Source organism: Ambystoma mexicanum, chromosome 1q, assembly GCF_040938575.1.
Source record: "Ambystoma mexicanum isolate Mex_15411 chromosome 1q, UKY_AmexF1_1, whole genome shotgun sequence".
In the NCBI taxonomy this organism is placed as follows: Eukaryota; Metazoa; Chordata; class Amphibia; order Caudata; family Ambystomatidae; genus Ambystoma; species Ambystoma mexicanum.
The window spans coordinates 643,008,259-643,031,245 of record NC_090922.1 but is presented as its reverse complement, the minus strand read 5'-3'; positions in this window follow the sequence as shown (position 1 = coordinate 643,031,245).

The following is a 22,987-nucleotide window of genomic DNA, read 5'->3' as shown; positions in this document are numbered from 1 at the left end:
AACTGACACAAATACAGGGGAATTAGGGGTTTGGAGAGGATGGTGGGAGGGGATGAAGGGATGGAAGTCTCATCATAATGTTTTTCTTGGTGGTGAGGGTTTGGGGATAGTTGATTGGGACATGGAGAGGGGGAACAGGTACATGTGGGACAATGATATTTAATTTTTTCTTGTATGTGTTTCATATTTAGGTTCCACTTCTTATTTATTATTACATACAATGTGTTCATGTGGTGCTTTTTGAACTTGTTCAGTGTTTATATGGCATGATAGAACAATCTAAGATACCCCCTTAGTTTTTGGGTAGTGTTGATGTTGTCCGCGTCCGTCCGCGGACATACGGATAGTCTGCAGACATTAAAGCACTAGCAGGGGGTTCAGCATATTCTATGTTACACGTATATAAAGTAAGGGAATCCTAGTAAACATCTATCAAATTCACACTATGTATATGTATATGTATATGTATATTCAATGAAAAAACTTTGTTAAGGGGACGTTATAGTTAAGCTGCACTAATAAAAACCTATGAAATTGAATGAGAAAACTTTGTTTATTTATTTCATTAATATGCTTTTAACAATGCATATAAATCACTTAAAATCACAAAATACTCACAAAATTGATTCTAAAACTCATCAACCTCCAAAAGGGTAAAATAATAAGATTAATACATCACTATAAAACATCAATACCCCCTTAGATAACTCTTTTAAAATCCCTAAAATCATCACATAAAACTTCATCATATAAAAAATTAAATTCATATCATTGCCATCAATTAGTTTCCACCACATTTCTAGCATATTGCACTTATACATGTTATTATTATATTTCATCAGATGTTTCCTTCATAATTCATCAAGGCTATCGCACTCACATATTATATGATATGTTGTTTCAAGCGTGTTTACTCCACACAGTCTGCAATATCTAACGTCTTTGTGGATACCATTTTTGGCCCCCAAAATCACCAGTACATTGCAAATATTGAATTTGAACATCAAATACCATCGAATCGTATTGCAGTCTGGATAAGCATACTGATATGTTGGTTTACCTTCTCTTATAGCCAATTGTCTAATGAATAATCCACTGTTTACTTTTTCTCCCAGGTTTACTACCATTTGTTCATAGTCTATTTCACAGATTAAACTTTTAAGTTTCTGCTTAATCTGTGCAATAGAGAACAACAACCAGCAGGCACTGTCATTCTTTATCCACTTGTCATAGACCCCTCTCCATCTATTTATAGTTGCAAAATCAGCTTTGTTTTGTGCACAACCATATTGTTCCATAAAAACCCCTGAACTTGACCCCATTAATGACATTTGTGATGTCATCTTTGATGTCCTGGGTGTTAGTTTTAGCAGTGCACGGTGGTGGCGGAGTTTAGGTTGCTTAGCTTACCATAACTGGTGAATTTCAGGGGGTTTTCGGTTTTACTTGGAACCATAATGTCCCTTTAACAAAGATTTTCACGGAATTTCATAGGTTTTTAGTAGCGCAACTTAACCATAACAATCCTTTAACAATGTTTTTTCATTGAATTTCATAGGTTTTTATTAGTGCAACTTAACCATAACGTCCCCTTAAAGTTTTTTCATTGAATTCCATAGGTTTTTATTAGTGTAACTTAACCATAATGTCTACGAACATCTGACTTCATTGCAGACCTTCCGGAGACTGCCACATGACCACATGACCATATGCTGGCGCGCGGCATGATGACGTGTTCAAGAACCCGTATGCACTTCACGATAAGATCTATGCTTCGCAGACAGTTTGGAACTGCATTTTCTACTGATCTAGGAACTTTCAACTTCAAAATTTCCCTTGCACAGCTCCTACACCTATTCCTACTCATTTATTTACAATCTAGTACACAGTACATACTTTTAGCAAAACTGCTATTTATCTTCAAATAGAATCAGCTAATGCCATCCCTCCTCCCCAAGAGACACCACCACTGCTGTAATCAAGGAGCATGAGAAAGACTTCCCCCTACCTTAGAAATAACACACGCCCAACATTTTCCCCTGTCCACCTGCCCCTCCATATTAGTGTTTGGGGCCTCTTCCCTCATTTCCCTCCCCAACTTTCGTTCTAAACTCTCCTGCCAAAGAAAATGCATCCAAAAACAAAATAAATGTTCCTTTAGGAACCACCTTTCACAGTTAAAAAATAGAACTAAAAAAAACGTATTTACTCCATCTACTTTATATTTCTCAGTAAAGTACATAGACTCAATACGATTTTCCAACATTTCCATTTGCATTTTGTGTTATGCTAATGGGAATATTCTGGCGTTCATCCTCCGTTCCAGGGACTGGAACGGTGGATACCGGCCCAGCAGGCCAAGTTATCAGCCCAAGCGAAGCGAGGGTAGATAACGAGGTCTCTGGACCATTATCCCCCATTCCAGCCCCTGAAATGGGGGATGAAGGCCATTAGCAGTCTAGGTTCCCAAAGCGGGAACCCGGGGTACTAAAGAGGATTTTTCTTCCTACAGGTGTAGGAAGGAAAATCCTTTTCCAAGATGACCACCATGGAAAGGGAAGGCGGGGGTTCCATACAGGGCCCCTCTTCGCTTTCCATGGCAGCCTGCAGGAGGCAAAAAGAGAACCCTATGACCATATTACCACAAACACATTTTTCTTCCCTTTCAAATCTATCCTAATTTCAAATAACTTTACCACAAAGACAGTCCCAGGTGGACATGGCCACTTTAATCCTAGGTTTTTTCCCTAGTGGTCATGGTCAGTAGCCAGATTGTCCGGATCATGACCTTATTCCGTGATCCAGATAATCTGGCCACTGCCCATGGCCACAGGCTACCCCTCAGTCACTAAAGGTATACTGCTATTTTTTGTAGCTACATTATGACACTTGTCAAAAAATAAAACACTGGCACATTTCCAGAACCATGCTTGTAGGTCCTTGCCAATGCTCCTTACGCAGGTTTGCTGGAAATCCACCCATGTTTTATTTTTTCAAAAGTGTCAAATGTATGCACATACAATAGTCATATAACCGAGCCCCCACTTGACAAAATCCATTCAGACTTTACGAAAACATTTATATCTAGATCTATAATCTTTTTGCAAACCTTTGTGTAGATTTCTCAAATGGCACCACATTTATAAGTCTTTACAATATTTTGGGACCACCCCTCTTGACAAAATTCCACCAAACTTCGCAAAAACATTTATATCTAGATCTACTATCAGTTTCCCAAATTAAGTGTAGATTCGTCAAATGGCACCTCATTTATAAGCCATTACATTATTTTGGGACCCCCTCTAATTTTGCCCCCTCATGACAGAATCCCACCAAACTTTGTAAACTCATTCGGAATCAGATCAGAAATATCCCATCCCATCCTCATCACCCCTCACCTCCCCAGACATTATTTGATAAGTTTGACAAGTGCAATGCTCAGAAAACATTATTGTCCCGAGGGTTCAGGCATGTATTTTTAAACATACGTTGATCGATCACACAAACATTTCCAATGCACTTTACCTTAGTTTTTCTCTTTTGTACACATGCAAAATCTGGCAGCAGGGCGCGGCCATCTTGTGCTAATCTTATCCGTTGCTGCATCGGCCTAAGGTGAACTGCCCTAACGGCACTAAATCATATGCCCCGCCCCTGAGCCTCACATCACCAAACCTAGTGATATTCTCCACCTTTCTCAGTGACATTCCTGGGTAGCGTAGCCAAACGGGCCCAGTCATCACCTACGTGACATCAACACACATCGTCTCACAACACAGCACCTCACAATTTGGAATATCAAACCGTACTTTAAAAGGAAACAGCAAGAGTGTACAATTTGTAAAGTAGTTTTATTTCACAATAAACACTCCGAGAACATCCGGCTATTGCCATATTCAATCAAATTGGAAATTTGTTTCTTCGCTCGCGATCCGCAAATGTTTATCGTGAGTCACACGTTGTTCTTTTTGCATACACAAGGTGTTCGTTTTGGGTAAAAGAAGCGCTTGGGTCGCACAGTGAATTCCAGGGCTTGTGCATCAACTTGGGGCTAGACCAGCGTAAAGGATGTTATGTTGCTCCTAATCGCTAGTACAGCGTAAGGGCATATCGTCATTAATGTGCATCATATCGCTGCAAGAAGCAAAAAACTGGTGTTTTTTTGTCACGTAAGTCTGAACAATTAGGATGTTCGTGAAAAGTCCTGTGCAGGAACGGAAGAAGAAGTAGTTGATTCCATCTTCGCCTCCACACAAAGCACTTGAGAAGATTGTGTTTAATAAAACTCTCAAGAGATCTGACGAGACTCACAGCATTCTGTCACACGGTAGATTTGGAGGTGTTCCACAATATGTGCCTAAAGTACAGGCCAAAGAGATTGCATTTCGGCATTCAACGGATGAAGATGTATAATCATGGAATTGCATGCGATTTTGTCCCAAGTACACCTACATTGTCAGAAAACATTGCCAGCGTGCCCTGTCCACCTAAAACAGAGCTTCTGGAACAGTTCAAATCCAGGTACAAATGATTACCATCTGTTTTATTGATCAATAATGTTTTTAAGAAGTGTCCAAATAAAGCATCCAATTTATCTGTTAAAATGTATCCTCTTTGTTCATTTCTTTTCAACTACTGCAGTTTTTACAATTGCCTGACAATCCCACAAAAGGGATGAGACCTAGGCTACATAAGTAAAGGAGTCTGACTTAAGGATAGATGGGGCTATTGCTAGAAACACGTTGACTCTTTTTTGTGTACCCTCTACTCCAATGTTGGAGTAGGGTGTATTCTGTCATTGCAAAGTTTTCCTACCCCTCAGCAGCGCCACGATCATCGAGCAAGGACAGCCCCCACATTTTTCCTCCTGTGCCCGTGCATCACAATTACAGTTAGTTCTCATGGATGCGGTGAGCCAAGATGTTGCAAACTAACAATGTATGTTCATTCTGAGTGAAGGTCACCAGCTTTGAATTTTTGCTTGCGAGCTAAGGAAGCCCACGCATCGGACACACAGTATAAGGTTCAATTGTTTTTTGACCTTGAGAGAAAGGAACCATTCCGAAAGGAATTGAATGAAAGGAGGGGTGTAATAATGTAATATATGATAAGGTTATGCGTTCCAAAACTGGACTAAGGAACATGTAAATTCAGTTTATGAAAAATCGTTGGTGCGAACGGAGTCTGGGTTACGGTCTGAGTTACGCCAAGAGAATGGAAATGCCGAATATAATGTAAGTTTGATTTTCGATGATTTTATACCCAAACGAGCATCAACTTATTATTAGCTGACCATTATTTCTGGGTTACATTCTACTCATTTGTTCTAAGTGGCATATTGCAATGAAACGCAAGTATAACCTTTGTATGTAATGTTCTTTCTACTGCCCACATGGGCAGGCCAGCATTGAGATGCATGTAGACTACTACTCGGTTCTCTCAGGTTCAACGCTAATATTTCATTAAAATGCCATCTATGTGCACTTCGAATTGTAGCATCAGCTTCCTTATCCCGTTTAGAGTTGTACATACTACATAGCAATGTCCTCGGAAGCAAATTGTGTAGTACTTTCCACATTGTTTTCTCTCTGTTGACATTGTTTCATGTGTGTGCTAATCATTAGTTTAAACTCTATGCCGAATTAATAAGTGAATAGATAAATTGTAATAAAGATCGGCTACTGAGACACATTTCTATTATGTTTTCGAAACCGATACATCCTGCCATTCTGCGATTGTCATAGATTCCAGATGCCAAATGACGGTTTCTTCAACCGGCATCTGCAGATACTTGTGAACAACTGGATATATTTGACTCTTTTTTCAATGTCATTACGCTGTCATGTCATGCATTAATGTCATGTCAGCATTAGTGATGTCATCTTTGATGTCCTGGGTGTTAATCTTAGCAGTGCACGGTGGTGGCGTGAGTTATGGTTGCTTAGCTTGCCATAACTGGCGAATTTCAGGGTTTTTTTTGGTTTTACTTGGAACCATAACGTCCCTTTGACAAAGATTTTTTCACTGAATTTCATAGGTTTTTAGTAGCGCAACTTAACCATAACATCCTTTTAACAAAGTTTTTTTCACTGATATATATATATATACATATATATATATCGTATCAAGTATAGTGATTTGACTGAGAACATATCATGTCTAGAAACACATCAGAAAGGTTGATCAGCCATACACATCTAGGAATGGACCCCATATGCTGTTGCACTTATCGGATTCACCAGATTGTCTGAAAAATGGCCCTCTCATACGTGGACACTATTAGTAATTCCTCAACCCAATCATCAATACAGAAGGAGGATGATGATTTCCATGCCCTAAGGATCATCTTCTTAGTGAGCACACAGCTGCAGAGCAGCCAGATCTTTCTGCAGAACGGAACATCCTCCACAGAGCAGAAAGCCCCTAGAATTAGAAGCAAAGCTTTTCTTTCAATAGCACAGTTCAACATCAGGCTTAATCTCTCACAAATCCCTTCCCACAATTCCCCCATCTTTGTACAAAACCAGATTAAGTGACTCAGTGATCCTTTCGACCTTTTGCATTTCCAACACAGGTCACTCTATGAAAGACATCTTTTAAACATTTGTTCTGGAGTTAAATATGTCCTGAAGAGGATTTGTGTTTGAGATGCCCTCAGAACCCCAGTCCATGCTGAACAAACGGACATTGTTACAGCATCTCTACCAGCAACCAGGGTCAATTGATTCACCCAATTCATTAGCCCAGACGTTGGCAAGCTCAGAATTCCTTCTACAGTTAGACAGCAAAATACTATACATTGTTGCAGCTGGATGGATTGCACGGCCACCAAGTTCTAGTGTTGACCAGGCCACACTCTTTAATTTTGATCATTGAGCAAAATCAATTTTCGCTGCAATGATCCACCTCAGTTGCCGGTATTCGTGTGAAGGGAATCCATGTTCCATTCTCAAACAGATCCTGGATGTATTGAATACCACCCACAAACCAAGATGGCCAAAAGATGACTTTCCCTTGCAAAAAGAGCGCTGGATTCAGCAAAATTGAAGCATCTTTAAAAAGGTACGGATCATTGCCAAGCCGTTGGGATATGGTGCGACAACACTCCTGCAGAAAAGCTGTTAGTGGGCTCATCAGCTTAGAATTCTTAGAAACCATTGACAAAATGGCACTAGGTCCGAGGAGAGATGCATTACTAGTTTCCATTGTGAATTCATTCCACTCATTCACAGTAGTCTTTGACACTCGACGCAAGTGCCTAATGGCAAATGCGAGATGGTACTCAAAGAAGTTTGGCAAATTCATACCACCTTGCTTCAGTGGGTGTTGCAACTTCCTTAGGGCTAGCGTGGGTGGTTTGCCATCCCATAAGATCTTCCTTATAATCGCATCAATTTCCTTGAACACACATTTCAGCATTTTTAGGTTGACTCTTGGTGCCATATTCATCTTTATGCAGTTAATCATACCCCATAGGGAGAATTTCAGAAGCAGCCATGTGTCCACATCGGACCTTAGCTTAGGCAACATGGAGTCAAATTAAATATTTGGCAGGTCCTTCACCTCCGGACCAATCCAAACCACCAAATATTTTATCCTAGCAGGACATCACTTAAATTCCAGTTGATCAAACATGCTTCGTAGGCAAGTTCCTGTGATGGAAAGTGCCTCTGATTTGTTCCAGTTGACCTTGTATCCTGACCCTCCAGAGAAGCATTGGATGTCATTCATCAATGAATAATACTAGATTCTCGGTCACGCACAACCACTAGTAAGTTATCTGCATATAGCCAGATCTTGTTACTTACAAGCACGTGAATATCTTCATCTTTACTTCCCTCATCAATTGTCAGGAGTAGTCTTCCGCAACCGATCTTCCGGTGACAAAGTCAACCCGGCAGTGGCGAATACATCACAAATTAGCTGAATAACACAATCCAGTAAGATCCAATAAAACTCTTCCGGCAAACCATCCATGCCAGGAGTCTTCAGTCCCCTTAACATAGATTCCACGGAGCAAATTTATGTTGTAGAGTTTTGAAATGAAACAGCAATGTCACCTGGTTACCGTCAAACTGAGATCTGATTAAAGAAGGAGTGAATTGTGTCATGCCCACACATCAACTCTGATTCATAGAGATGTTCATATAACCCTCTAAATAAACTATTTATGCCCTTATGACAAGTTATACGTTTGTCAGATGTGTCTCTTACTGCCATAATGATCAGTTCACTTTCGGCTACTTTCATCCTGTGTACTAGCAGTCTTCCGGCCTTCGCGCCGTTTCCGAAATAATTAATTTTACACCTGAACAATGCATAGTCTATCTTATCTGACATTATGTTGTTCAGCTCATACTTCTTCTTTCGTAGTACGGTTCTCACGTCTGGGTCGTGACTCACAACATACTGCCTTTCAAGTGCTTTATCTTCTCTAGATAGTCTCTTCAACTCTCTCTCCTTCTCTTTACTGTAACGCCTTGTCTTTGACTCAAAATTCCTTGCATATAGCATTTCATGGACTCCCAAACTGAAGAAATCGTGACATCACCAGTCTTATTAATTGCAATAAAGTCTTCAATTTCACACACAATCTAATCCCTTATGTGGTTGTTCTGTAAAATAGCTGGGTTCATCCTCCACACAAAGGTTTTAGTCAACGTGCAGTTTAAGGAGAGGTACATTGATACCGGTCCATGATCAGTAATCCCAATGACCCCTATCTCTGAATCATAGCACCTGGGCATCACGCAACCTGAGGCCAGAAAATGATCAATCCTTGAGTAGACGTCATAACATGCAAAGTGAAACTATAATCCCTTTCAGATGGGTGCTCCAAACGCCAAATGTCAGCCAGGCGCAGCTCCAATATAACATTTTTGAGGGACTGCCTGCTCTGTTGTTCATACTGACACAGAGGGGGCAGGCTGGCTGTGGAGATTTGAAGGACCGCCCACAGAGTGACAAATGCCATCCATAGACTTTAAAGTTTTACCTTAAGACATTTATTTCAATAATCTGAATAAGCAGTAAAGTGAGATTATGACAGTTTTACTGTAAATTTTGGACAAGCAGAATCAGACTATGTGTGTCTTCCTGGCATGTGGTGGACGAGAATGGCAGTAAAAAGGCATTTCTGGGGAAAGCGTAAATGGCACAGATATTAAATTTGGAGAAAATATGCCAGACACTGTTAATCTTATGTGTAGCCATTTGTAGGATTTTAGGTAAAATGTTTTTCGCGAAAAACTGCAAAATGGTGCCCCAAGGGCGAAGCAGCATCGCACAGACTTGGCGTTTGAACCGGCATATTCCATGTGAAAAATGGGATTCTGCCTATCCGATTTCTATAATGGTGACAATTGTAAATATAAAGTTGTATTCCATAACTCCTTTTTGTGAAACATTAGGCTTGTGGGACAAAAGGAGTCATAAAGGCATACACCTAAGGGGAGGTCACTTCCTTCAATCCAATCAGCTCAGAGGGAGGTGGCGACAGGAATAGCCTTTCCTATCCTAAATCAACAGGTATGTCCAGATTATTTCCACTCACATTGTCATTCGGCCTATATAAGAGCTAGACAGGGAGGCATGAGGAGATTCAACATTCAAAATTCACTGTGCAAGATTCCAAGACACCAGAACCAGGTCCAGAGGTAGCTGATCCAGATCCAGGCAAAACCACCTATCCAGAACCACCTATTCAGAACTTGCTATCCATAATCACTTATCCAGAACCAGATTCATCCCAATAATTCAGGGACAAAGTAGGAAAGGCTGCTGATCCCTTGGAGAGAACCCAGCAACTAGACCCTTTGCCCAGCTGATGCACCCTGCTACCCACAGTGGCCAGACCACTGTTGCCCAGCTGTTCCCATAAAGGAGAGCCCAGCCACTGTCCTGAGACCCGGTTAGCTGTCCAAACTACCCATCCCAAGTGCAATTTGTATCAACCTCCCCAGAACCAAAAAAACTGCATACACCACTCTGTTACCTTGCTTTCTGTCCAAAATCCTAGTATAACTAGTAACTTCCCAAATTGTAAGCATCCTCTGTTCATCCTGTGCTTAGAAGAATCTGTGTTAATCCCTATGTGTTAGCGTAATTCTTTTCAAATCATTTCAGTTTTCTGTGTAAGTCCTTAGTACCATTTTTGAGATAAATTAATGAATTCCCCTATAAGAAGGTGCGCGGTGTGAATTGCTTCAAATTGCAAATTAACCTCCTTGCGTGCAGTGTCTTTCTTTAATAATCTAGCCACTAAAATACAGTCTCAGTAGAACAAATCATTTTGTTAACAAAAAACGATTTTTACCCGAGTGATTGCTTTCATTATAAAATCTGATTTTCATTTCCTATAAAATAAAAAACATACTGTCACCCCATAAGAGTCCTCCCTTCACTTCAGTATCCAATGTTATGTGCTTTTGGTTCCCCTCCCAAAAACTGATTTCCGATTTTGATTGCTAAGCTCATTTTCTTAGCTTTTTGCTTGTTTAAAATCCGTGAAAAATAAGAAATTAAAACTTTGCCACGTGTGATTTTTGGTGCATTGGTTTCCTACCCAAAGTCGATTTATTTTCTCACCTGTATTCATGTTGCTTTAGTAGCTTTCCCTGTAGCTTGTAAGCTTTCTTGCCTCTTTAGTACAGCCACACGAATTCCTGTCCTATCCATTCTACCGCACATGTAAACCGACCTCTAATTATCCAGTGAACTCCGAGTGCCATTTTGCTCCTTTTTCAAGGTTTTAATTTTGTTTTGGCCTCCCATTCTGGGGTGGTAGATGGAATTTACAATCCAATTTTTCCCTCTTATTTGTGACTCCTTGCCACTCCTTTTCACCCAGACAGAATATAGTCAGCAGGGGTTTGGGGAAGTGTTTCAGGGGAAGTACCTCACACAAGTGCTATCTAGGAGTATGACAAAACGTGATGTTGCTTTGATTCATATTTACATTGATGTATCTGATGTCAGAAAGTTATGTTAATTGTATCATAACATTTTGCTGCATATTATCACCCCATTGGTGATTGCTGCAATAAATTTGATTTGTTTGATTTTGCATTTGAATTTAAAAATAAATAAATATTTCATTATTACACACCAGCCTGGTTCATGGTCCATTGCAACACAGGGTGTCTGTCAAGGAGGGGTGTGAGACGGGTTGGGTGCCTTCTCAAAGCAGAATCCAAAATCAATAAAATTAAAGGCGATTTTATTGTGCACCAAATCCCTTACCAGTGGAAAGAGTCCTGGTCTGGAGTGTGCTGTGTCGTAAATTCTGCTCCACAGTGGGGGCTCATTTGCCGGAATTGAGATACGTGTTTCCATCCATGACAGCTTAATACAGCAGACTAACCCAGAAAAGGTAGTAATACTTTTTCTGGTTCGAAAACTGTGTTACACTGTAAAAGCACCATCCCAAAACTTAGACCCTAAGTACCAGGCCTGTGTGTAAAAATAAGGGAAAATTAACCCTGAACTAGACAAAAGCAGAATACAGATTTGTCCGTATACAAATAATTTAATAAAGGAAGAACACTCAACATAATGACCACAGTGGAGATAAACATGGCTAGGCAGCACCTTGTGTCCAAACTATTCATTAGAGTGGAATGGGCAGAGCAAGATCAGGAGGCCTGGCTATTAGACATGATGCAACAGGTCACCTCAATAAACCTGGATGTGTGGCGGGACATTGGCTAATTGCATCAAGCCCTGACTGAGTTTTACATGACTTAGAGTATCAAAGAGGAGCAGCTTAAATTGGTCCAACTTACTGCGTACATATATTTCCACCTGATAGTCATAGAAAAAAGTATCACAAAAGTACAACCTTTGCGCAAAAACCAGTCTGAGCTCTTAAACCAAATCCAGACTGAATTAAAACAAGTAGAGGAAAAATTGCAAAAGAGCCAAAATTCTGAGGTAGAATTTGAAAACCACATCAAACAGTTAAAAGAGGAGTTGGCAGTACAGCAACAAACCAACTCAGAACAAGAGGCCCAATTAGCTACATTAAAAGAACAGGGTAAGGAAAGGATTGATTCCCTGAAAGAAAGTCAGGAAAAGTTAAAGCAACAAATAAAATAAAATAGACTCTGTTGAGAGGACATGGACGTTCTCTAAAAACAGATTGAGACATTGGATAAGAAGAATAATAAATTAATAATTGAAACAGTTCATTCCCAAACTTAATTCGACCAATAAAGCCAGACGTTAGGCACCATAAAGCAACAGAGGTATAACCTGACTGAACAAATGGACACCCTGTACCAGCAAAAGAATGCCGTAGGCCAGGAAGTCTACAAATTAAAAACAGACCTACAGAAAAGAAAGTCAAACCTCCAGGAACTGACTGACCTAAAAACTGAATATGAAAATGTATTGGGCACATGAGACAAGTAGAAGAGACCACTGAGGCCAGAAATGTGCAAAGTCAGGAGATGTATATCCTGCAACAAAAATGGTCTCAGTGTTCCCAGGCAACACAGGCAACACAATAAGACAATGAGGCCCTCTGTGAGGAGAACAGTGGACTCCAGAGCCAGGTAGCAGCCAGAGGAAAGAAATAGAGGTAAGTCAAGCCCTGATAGCAGAGCAAAAGGCTGCGGCCTTTGCCACCCGTCAGGAGATAGGGGCTGAGAGGGAGAAACTTGAGCTGTTAGAAAAAGAGTCTGCTAGGCTGAATCAAAACTTGAGGGACCCCGAACAAGTAGAGAGGGACAGGGCCACCCCTGATCACAGTGTGATGCCCACTGTACCAAGGGCCTCAAACCCATTTACCCCCTTGTATACCCAAGACACTGCTCACTTCATGTCTGCAGGGTCCTATGAGCCAGGAACCATGAGGCGACCAGACTTCAATGGGCCTAGCACAATTGAGCTGACAGGACCGCGCCCATCAGAGACTGATGGACAGGTGTCCCTCTTCAGGTTCAAAAATGTCATTGCAGAAGGATCTGACCAGGAATACTCCTACGAGGGGAAAATCAGGGAGCTAGACCTGCAGAAACATCACCTACAAAGGGACCATTTGGTTTGCTTTGCAGAAAAAAAAGAGCATGAATTGAGGTCCCAAACGAATATTCTGAAACCCTCCACCCAATCAGGGCAGTGGGGGGGGGGAATTTTCCACCAACTCTGGGAGCAGGGAGGAATCAGAAGACTACTCTCCTGTGCGAAAGAGGTAGTCCAGGGGGAGTGAACCAGAGAGCCCAAAGTGCAACAGGGGAGAAGAAACTAGGCCCCACCATTCTGAAAGAAACTCACCGGCTCAAAGAATCAGGGAGTGCCTAGAGGGTAACAAGAGGACCTCAAATAGCAGCAGATCTGACTCTGAGGGTGAAGTGGCAAAAGAAGGCTCATTTTAAAAAAGAGACCTCTGGTGAAAGACCCCATTAAACAGATTAAACCTATCAGAAATGTCATGTCTGGGAGCATCTGGAGCTATATGAACAGATGATGACCTCTTTTGACATTAAAAATAGCCAGAATTGCATAGAATTTGCCAAATGGACGTTCTCTCCAGTGTACTCCAGCTTCTTTGCTGGGCTGGGAGACCAGAACCATTCAAGGTGGTTCACCTATAAGGTGGCCATCTTGAAGCACTTCTCCACACGCAGAAACCCCCAGGAGGCCCGTAAGGCAGCCTACAATCTGCAGTGTGGAGAGGATCAGGCCCCAAGAGAATTTGTGCAGGAGCTAAAATGGGCATTTGCACAAATTACTAGGCGGTGGCGCACGTATACAAGGGAATTTATAAACACCTATTTTCATGCACTCCCAAAATATATAATGACACAGCTGGTAAGAGATTTTCATGATAACAGGACCCTGGACTGGGTAAAAGAGCAGGCTACCTGGATCTACAAGGACCAAAAACCTATAGAAAACAAAAACCCCAAACCAACCAACACCCCCACTGCTGCCAAGGTGGCAGAGGTGAAGGTTGCCCCCATTTTGGACCTAGAAATGGGGGGTCTAAAACACACCTTCCCAAAACCAACCAAATCAGAGGCAAAGAAGACCTTCTGATCAATCAGCAGCAGGTGGTAGTCAGGTAGGAAAACCCACCAATGTGTGCAGTAATACTCCAAATCCTGGGTTAAGTTTCTTCCCCCGGTACCTTCCAAACCCCAACATGCAGGACAACCCTCCTTTCTTTCCCTGCCTTCAGGAGTCCAGACCGCCCAATTCATGAGGGGAGGCCAAGGGTGGAGGGTTACCAAGGGAGTCCCCAGTACCCAGGGTTCTCTCAGAGAAGGGCTAGTTACCCTTCCCGAGAACAACCTAGATTTCATCCAAGACCCCCGTACCAGCCAGAGGGGGTATCCCAACTAGAGCGCCAGGTCCAGAACCTCACTGAGGATCTAAGTCGCATGTTGAGGGCTCAGCAGAACCCTCAGATGAACATGGCGGCTCAGAACCCCTCAAACCAAGGGTCTGGCACCTCAGAACAATGACAGGGAGAGAACCCCAACAACCCAGCAGTTCCAGTGGAAGAGGTACAGGTGGAAGGTGGGTGCAAGGCCCTAGAGGAAGCTTCCTTCCTCACCCGTGAAAAGAACCTAGACACACTGAACAGGAACTAAAATCTCTTGTCCCTGAAAATCTGCAACCCAGGGAACAGAGGGTGGGTAGGAGAAACAAAGAAACCAAAAAGGCCCAGTTTGTGGAGGAAGTCAGTGTCCTCCAGTTTGAAGGGGAAAGTCTTCTCCTTCAGGGATGGGGGAATTAATCTCAAAGAAAAATGGGTCCCAAGAGACCAGGACTCAGACTGGGTAGGTGTAGGGACTGATTCAGAATCACCCATCCCTGAATCCCAGAATTTTTATCCAGAGAATGTACTGATCACAGAGGGATCCTCCTGACAAACTGGTTCTAGTGACTGTCTCCAAGAAGAGGGGGGACAGTACAGAACCAGAGGAAAAAGGGGATTCTCAAATTCCCCAAATTTATTCTGGTTGCTGACTCCAAGAGGGGGGGGGACAGCACAGAAGCAAGAGAGAAAGGGGAGCCTGAAACTCCCCAAATATCAGAATGCCAAATTTTGTTTTCAGATTCCCAAAATCCCACGTGTCGGATTCCAGAATAAAAAAAATGTACCGCCCAGCTTCCCAAAATGCCCATTACCTTTGCCCATTAGAGGAGAAAGCAGGGGGGTTCTATGCCCCCGTCTGGGTGCAAGGGCAAGGTGCATTTTTAACACTCATGGACACTGGATCCCAAGCCACTCTTCTGATCAAAAGGGCCTTTGAGCAGGTAAATTCAGGAAGGGGGAGAGAGACACCAGATCGCTCTCACCCCTCTGACTGGACAACTCCAGAACTTCGACAGAAATGAAATTCCTGTTGAGGGAACTGCTGATCTGGAAATTAAAATTGAGCAACATAAGGTGAAACACCCGGTTATAGTGGTGACTCCAAAGGGAAACCCATGTCTATTAGGAAATGACCTCCTTCGGAGGTTGTCTCCTCTAATAGACTGTGTGAACAAGGTTCTCTGGACTCAGACTAACCGGCCAATAAAATTAAAACCAAGCATCAACTATGGCAGTGTCAAATGACACATGCCACATGGTTGAACAAAAATCTGATCAAATTGAGTTTAATTTCCAAAATAATCAAATACCTGGCATTACAGTAATTGCCATAGGACAACAAACTGGTGATGGGAACTCCTCTCCATTCCTGAAAATCAACCTTCCTTCCAGTTTCAAGTGGCATTCCACACTCGAAGGAAATACATTGAAATGTTATACCAATCCCCAATCTGAAGATTCAAATCCTGTAGTCAAAAGTGATGAAAAACCAGCTCAAGGTTTGGCTGACCTTCAGAAAATAAGAGAACAGCTGTTCCTCCCTATTCAGTTAAATGAGGGGATGGAGTCTGTTCTCGCCAGAGTGTACCTGAATAATGGAAAACGCTTCATCAGTGAACCGTTGTTCAGGAAACTCCCAAAGATCCAACCATTCCTACATTTAAATTGATTGATAAATGGTAAATGGGCTTGGAAACACCCAATTCTAAACATCTCCTGCCTAGCAGGTGTATGTTCAAAATTTCAATAGGTGATAAAAGCATTGAGCATAATTGTTGGATTGTGCGAGATGTCTCTGCTGCATTCTATTTAGGCAGTGACATTCTCAATTGGTTTGCAATTAATTTGGACCTTATAAATTACAAGGGTTGGTCCCAACTGGGGGGGCAACCCTATGGGCTTTGATGATTCTGAAAAGGCATTTCGGTCAGCTCAACTGCTGCTGTATGCTGTTGAAGTTCAAATTGGAGAGGAGGTCACCATCCCAGGATGGACACGACAATTCCCACTTCACTTAAAAATTAAAAGAGGACAGAAACTTCAAGATCCAGATGCATATGTACACCTCAATGCCCATCGTCAACAGCAGGGGTTGGGGTTAAACTCAACACCATTAGTTAACGTAGAACACAACACCATTCCGATAGTGGTGGATAACAGCAACCTTAGGAGTATCACTCAGGGCGCAGACACCATTATTGGAATGACTGTTTATGACCAGCATTTTTCCATGGACTTAGGAAATTAACTTATAGTACCAATCCCCAATGACTGCTATGACAATGACGATGACATACCGCCAGAAAGGATCTTCACCAGACAAGGGGGGAATTTCCTGGTGTACTCTTCCCACCCTTACAGGGGGGAAGAGGAGGGTGAGGTGACCTGTGACATTAGGAAGGATGAGGTGATATTCTAGGTCCACAATGACTGCCTCTCCTACCTGAAACGCTCTGTCCAGGTCAACACCCTAACCAGAGACCACTCCAGCAGCTGGAGGAGGCCGCTGAGATCGCAAAACCCGAAGACTTTACAGACTTCAGACAGATGGTTGAAGAGCGGGTTAACCTCGCTGATGCCTGTGAGACTGAGATTGAGGAACATAAGCAAAAGTTGAAATAGTTGTTTTTAGATTTTCAAGATCTCTTTTCTGTGGACTGTGATCGCACCAAGATACATACTACCTCAATTCCCACAGACCCTAGAATGACTCCTATATTCGTGAAGCAATATTGCTTGCCTCTCGCGTTTATGGAGTCCGTGACAGAAATTACAAAAAAACCTATAGTCCCGTGGGATCATTCGTCCAGTCCACAGTGCCTTTAATAATCCAGTACTGGGGATTTTAAAAGCAAATGGCCAATGAAGACTTTGCGCAGACCTCAGGGAGCTGAACAAATGGGTCCACATGTCCCGATGACATATTCCCTACATTGACAAGGGGCTGGCCCAGATCCAGGGGTCAAAGGTGTACACCGCCATTGACCTGACCAATGGATACTGGACTGTGCCCGTCAGTAGGGAGGACCAGTACAAGCTGGCCTTTACCTTCGGAGGGCAGCAGTACACATGGACCCAGACTCCCTTTGGATACATGGACTCTGGCTATTAATTCAACATCTTCCAACACAAGGCCATGCCCGACTTGGGTGAAAGGGGTAACCTGGCCTATGTGGATGAAGTCCTGATTAAAAGCTTAACTGTGATATTGATATTGATATTTTATTTCTATTGCGCTCGTACACAAGTGTTTCAGAGTGCGACAAGGCGAGGGAGGGGAACAGGGGAGAACAAAACAGCGATCTTACTAGTCCCAGTGACAAGAGAATGGGAGAGGAGGAGGGGAAAAGTGCATGGAAGGGAGTAGAAGTGGAAAGTGCGAAGCAGAGGAGAAACAGATAAATAACAATAAATAAATAATAAAGGCAACAAACAGTGGTTGTGGAGTGGTGTGGAGGAACATATAGTGGAAACCCGCTAAGTTCTGACCCAGTTGAGGGTTGCCAGTGCAAAATTGTCCTTCCAGAAGGCACAGTGGTGTAGGACCTGTGTCAACTTCTTGGGACATGAAATAACCCCTGAGGGTCTCTGTTCCCAGGCGACAAAGTGGAAGCACTACTAAAACTGAAAGACCCCACAAATCTGCCTGAACTAAGGAGCCTTCTTGGACTGACTAATTACAGTAGGAAGTTCATTGAGGATTACGCAGAGGTCACAAGACCCCTTCTCCACCTGTGAAAGGGGGGGTCAAGTGGGAGTGGGGTCCAGAACAAGCTGAGACAGTAAAACAACTAAAAACAAGTCTCTCACAAGAGCCTTGTTTAGCTAACTCTGTCAAAAACAAAGTTCTTCTTGGAGACGGGGTTCTCGAATACATGCTTGACAGCAGTATTATACCAAAAGCATGACAAGGTCAATAAAGTCATCTCCTATGCAAGTAAGGCTTTATCCTATGTGGAGGAAAAATTCATCGATTGTGAGAATGCACTCCTGGCAACGGTGTGGGCATTGAAAATTACGGTTCATCCAGGGCGAGCACATCATAGTGGAGACTCCACCCCAGCCTTTGCAATACCTCCAAAGTGACAGAATCCGGGCAGGTAAGCAATTCCAGAATTACCTCCTGGATTCTGACCATGCAAGGCTTTCCTGTGGAGGTCAGATATGGCCAAAACAAGAAAAGAAAACTGTTTTGGTTTTGCTTGCACCTTTCTTTGCACCAGTATTTCCGGTCTTCTCATATATGACTTATGCTATTCCCAATGAATAAATGAAAGCATTCAAGCCCGCCTGCGTGTAGATTTTTTTTATTTTTGTGATAATTCTAGGCCCTTTTGGATGACACGTGTTTCGGCATTACACTTTGCCGTTCTGAAATCCGGGCATTTCTGTGACAAAAAATATTGAAATAATAGAAATAAATAAAAAATGTGAAATCATGTCATAGAACTTAAAGATATTTGCATATTCATTTCCCTGTTCAAAAACGTGTGAGAGAGTGAATACATGAAGTAAAAAACACAACAAATTTAACCTTACACCAATTTGTGCAGCATAGAACTACAGAGAAAGCATGCGTTAGAATGGGGTCTAAAATGCCCCTTCATACTGTTATAGTAACCCGTGGGATTACTTGGTGATGAGAAAGTGAAAAGAAAATTGACATATACATACAGTTACCTTTGAGCAATTTTAGCCCCATTTATCATTCTAATGTCTGTTTCATCTTGTCCCCTACTTCATCCTGGTAAGTATTTTCCTAAAGTTTCCTCCCACTCATTCCCTTTCACAGAAAAGAAAACCTAACTGTTGTCATCGTTTGTTGTTTTGTTTAAGAAATGCATATGCGTGAAACATTTGGTTGCAATTAATGGGCTTTCTTACCCTAAAGTATTGCGGTCCCGATAGTCTGCTTTATTGCAGTCCAGTTAGTAATTGGGGTCAAATCCCATCTGCTAGAAAAAGTAAAGTGCAGTGCGAGTTTGTTAATTTGCAATTTCCTTATTATAGTATGTTGCGCATTCCAGAGTAGAGAAAAATAAAATAATTTCAGTCTCTCTAAAAAGACGGTTTGACTATGAGGCATCTGCATGGTAGTGTTCATTACACTTTGATAACTTTTAGCTTTGTTGCGTCGTGTTAAGGTTCTAAAAACCATGTTGACCAAGCTCATTTAAAAACAGCATGTTCCCAAATGAGGGGCACTTGCATTGATTGGTCCCAGTTTAGGGTGGGCTTGTGAGAGGACCCTAGGGCTTACCTGAAAAAAGTCCAATTCGTGCTCTAAGCCTCGAGTCAGTTAGACTGCCTCTTGGATGATAAAAGAAGGACTAGATATGACACTGCCTGTGAGGCAGAGTAGTCCTACCTTCATTTTCATCAGATTTCAGATAACGGCCACGTTTGGGGCTAAATTAGTCATGTGCATATTGCTATAGGGTGTTTGAACCCAAATTTGTTTTAAATCCAAGTATGTTGTAAGTGTTAATTCGGTAATAGATATCTGTTTATTGTTTTTTCAGAGGCCTGATGTAATTAGATGCTTTAGTATTTATTGACCTTGTTTTTGGCCACGTTTGTCACTGCGCTGCTGCATATTTTGCTTGCATTTCCAATTTACGGTACGTGGGTCATTTGAGTCCAAATTCTAAAATCTTGGTTTGCACTCTATTTTGACTTATAATTTAAAGCGTAAAGAACGTTTTTCAAACAGCATTTTTTGTTACTGAAATAGTAATCTGTCTAATTAAAGCATGTTAAAATCTTGATTTTAAATGGTTTTGATTTCCACCATTTCTACCGCTAAGCATTCTGGTAGTGGTAGTTCTTCTCTGCCATTAAATATTCATGTATTGATAGATTAAAAACCTAGATTGACAAGCTCAATACTAACATAGGTGGAATTCTTGATTAGAGGTGGTTTCAAATTGCGAATTTCAACCGCTAGGCATTCTGGTAGTTGTGGTTTATAGCTAACCTTTCCATTTTCTATTTACATACATGAGAGGCTAGATTAGTAATTCCAATGCTGAAAATGGATGTTATTTAGATTCATGAGAAAATATAGATTGCAAAACATTTTCTGGTCCTATAGAGTCCAAATTCTAAATTCTGGACTTGCACTCTACTTAAACTTTAAGTTAAAGAATAGAGAATGTTTTTCATACGACATTTTCTGTTGTTACTGGAAATAGGAATCTGTCTGTGAATATCTTAATTCTAATTGGTTTTGGGTTTCGCAATTACTACCGCTATGCTTTCTGGTAGTGGTAGTTCTTCCCTGCCTTTAAATATTCATGTGTTGATAGATTAAAACCTAGATTGCCATCCTCAATGCTAACATGGGTGGAATGTTTGAGTGGAAGTATTTTCAAATTGCAAAAACCCCCCCCAAAAAATGTTTTTTTAACCACTAGGCATTCTGGCAGTCAGATTATAAGAAAATAGGGTGCAAAACGTTTCCACTAAGTGATTTTGGTGGTTGTAGTTCTGGTCCTACTTTTCATATTTCGATTTGTGTTGGTGTACCTCACAACAAATGGTCTACCTGTACATATCCATGCCCTGTATCATAAAAACAACACCATTTCATTGTCAGAGTTTAGGCCCTGTTCTACAGCTTTGAAGTGACAGATAAGTCTTGCCTCTTCCTGGCAAAATCGTAGTTCCTGGTTTCCTCCTTGTCTACCCAGCTGAATCTTTTTAATTCCAACACATTTAGATTCTCTTTTGTCCTGTTGTTGATGGTGGGTTTGCAAATGTTCTGATAGTGGCAAGTTCTTGTCTTGACTTCTGATTGCTGATATGTATTCTCTGTTTCGTGTTCTTAGTTCATGGATTGTGCTCCCAATGTATATCAGTTTGCAAACACATATGACAGCATAAATGACAAATTTAGAGCGACGGTTTATTTGTTCACTGATAAATGTTTGTGTTCCATTTTTGTCCTTGAAAAGGTTTGTGTTTGGTATTGCATGTTCACACATTGAACAGAAACCACATTTCCTAAATCCAAAAGTTGGTTGTTTTAACTAAGTTGATGATCTTATATCCTCTTTCTCTGATAGTAGTGAGGGGCTTAGGCTGCTTTTCAATGTTTTTGCTCTTCTGTCGGTTAGGGTTGGTTGATCTTTAATGTATTTTCCGATATGGGGATCAAGTTTTAGTAAGTACCAGTTCTTTCTTAGTATTTTCTTGATTTCATGATTGTTTGCACAATAGGTGGTAATGAATTGAACTTTGTTGTCCTGTGTTGTTTCATTGATGGTTTGGGTTAGTGTTTCTGATCTTTTCATTTTGTGCGCTTTGTTCCATGCTGTTGTGATTGATTTTTGAGGGTACCCTCTAGCAGAGAATCTTGTGGTTAATAATTTGCATTTATTCATGTGAACCCAAAGAAAATATCTCAAAGGCAGAATGGCTCAGCACTGCTGTGCTGTCATCTCAAAAACTCAAAGCTGCACAAAATGTCCTATATTTAAAGCAACCTCACACTGGTGCTATTTTCATCTTTAAACATCTCACAGTTATGTTCTAAGTAAAACACAGCCATGCCCATCTATTTCATGTTGAACACCATCAAATGATGGCCATCCCTCCCAGAACGGCATTGTTTTGTCAAATAAAGTCTGTGAAGAGCTATTTAATTTCAGTCCGCACGGCTAGCATTCACTTTGGAAACAAATGAACTCACGCAAAATACTTCAAAAGAAAACTCACTCTCTCTTGCTATATTACAACTAAAACATTTTTCAAGCATATCCCTGTGTACAGAAACTGAAAAGAGCTATAAAAAGCCTTCAGAAAGCAAATGCGAGGAAAACCACATCTTGTGAAATCAACATGTAGAAAAAGAAGTGTAAATCAGTTTTTGTAAAAGCAAGAAAACTGCTCTGTTGAAAGCTAAATGTGAAATCATCCCAATACTCATGCAGAAACAGTATTATATGTGTGGGGCTGGGGTGGTTTAAATGTATATTATATTTATTTACAAAAAGACTTGGGTTCTGGGGAAGAAAGGGAGAAAACGAAAAAAAAAATGTTTGAAAGCAGCAGAACCAGTTTTGCAAGGCATGCACTTCAAAGATACCAGCCCCCATGGGAAAGGAAGCCCTTTTACAAATATAAAAGGGCCAAGGTGTGGAAATTTGTGATCTCGTCAGACTGGCTGGCATGTCTACAAGCAAGGGACAATGGACCAAGGGGAACTAGCACTGTCACAAAGAACCGTGAATTCCTTTGACACCTCTCCTCAGCTTCAACTGCCCAGGATGAAAGGACGCCACGGTAACCCTGCTGCTCAATCTGACGCAGAGGGGGCAGGCTGGCTGTGGAGGTTTGAAGGACCGCCCACACAGTGACAAATGCCATCCCTAGACTTTAAAGAACCTTTAACTTTAAGACATTTATTTCAATAATCTAAATAAACAGTAAAGTGAGATTATGACAGCTTTACTGTAAATTTTGTACAAGAAGAATAAGACTATGTGTGTCTTCCTGGCATGTGGTGGACGTGAATGGCAGTAAAAAGGCATTTCTGGGGAAAGCCAAAATGGCACAGATATTAAATTTGGAGAAGATATGCCAGACACTATTACGCTTACGTGTAGCCATTTGTAGGATTTTAGGTAACATGTTTCTCATAACCAACTGCTAAATGGT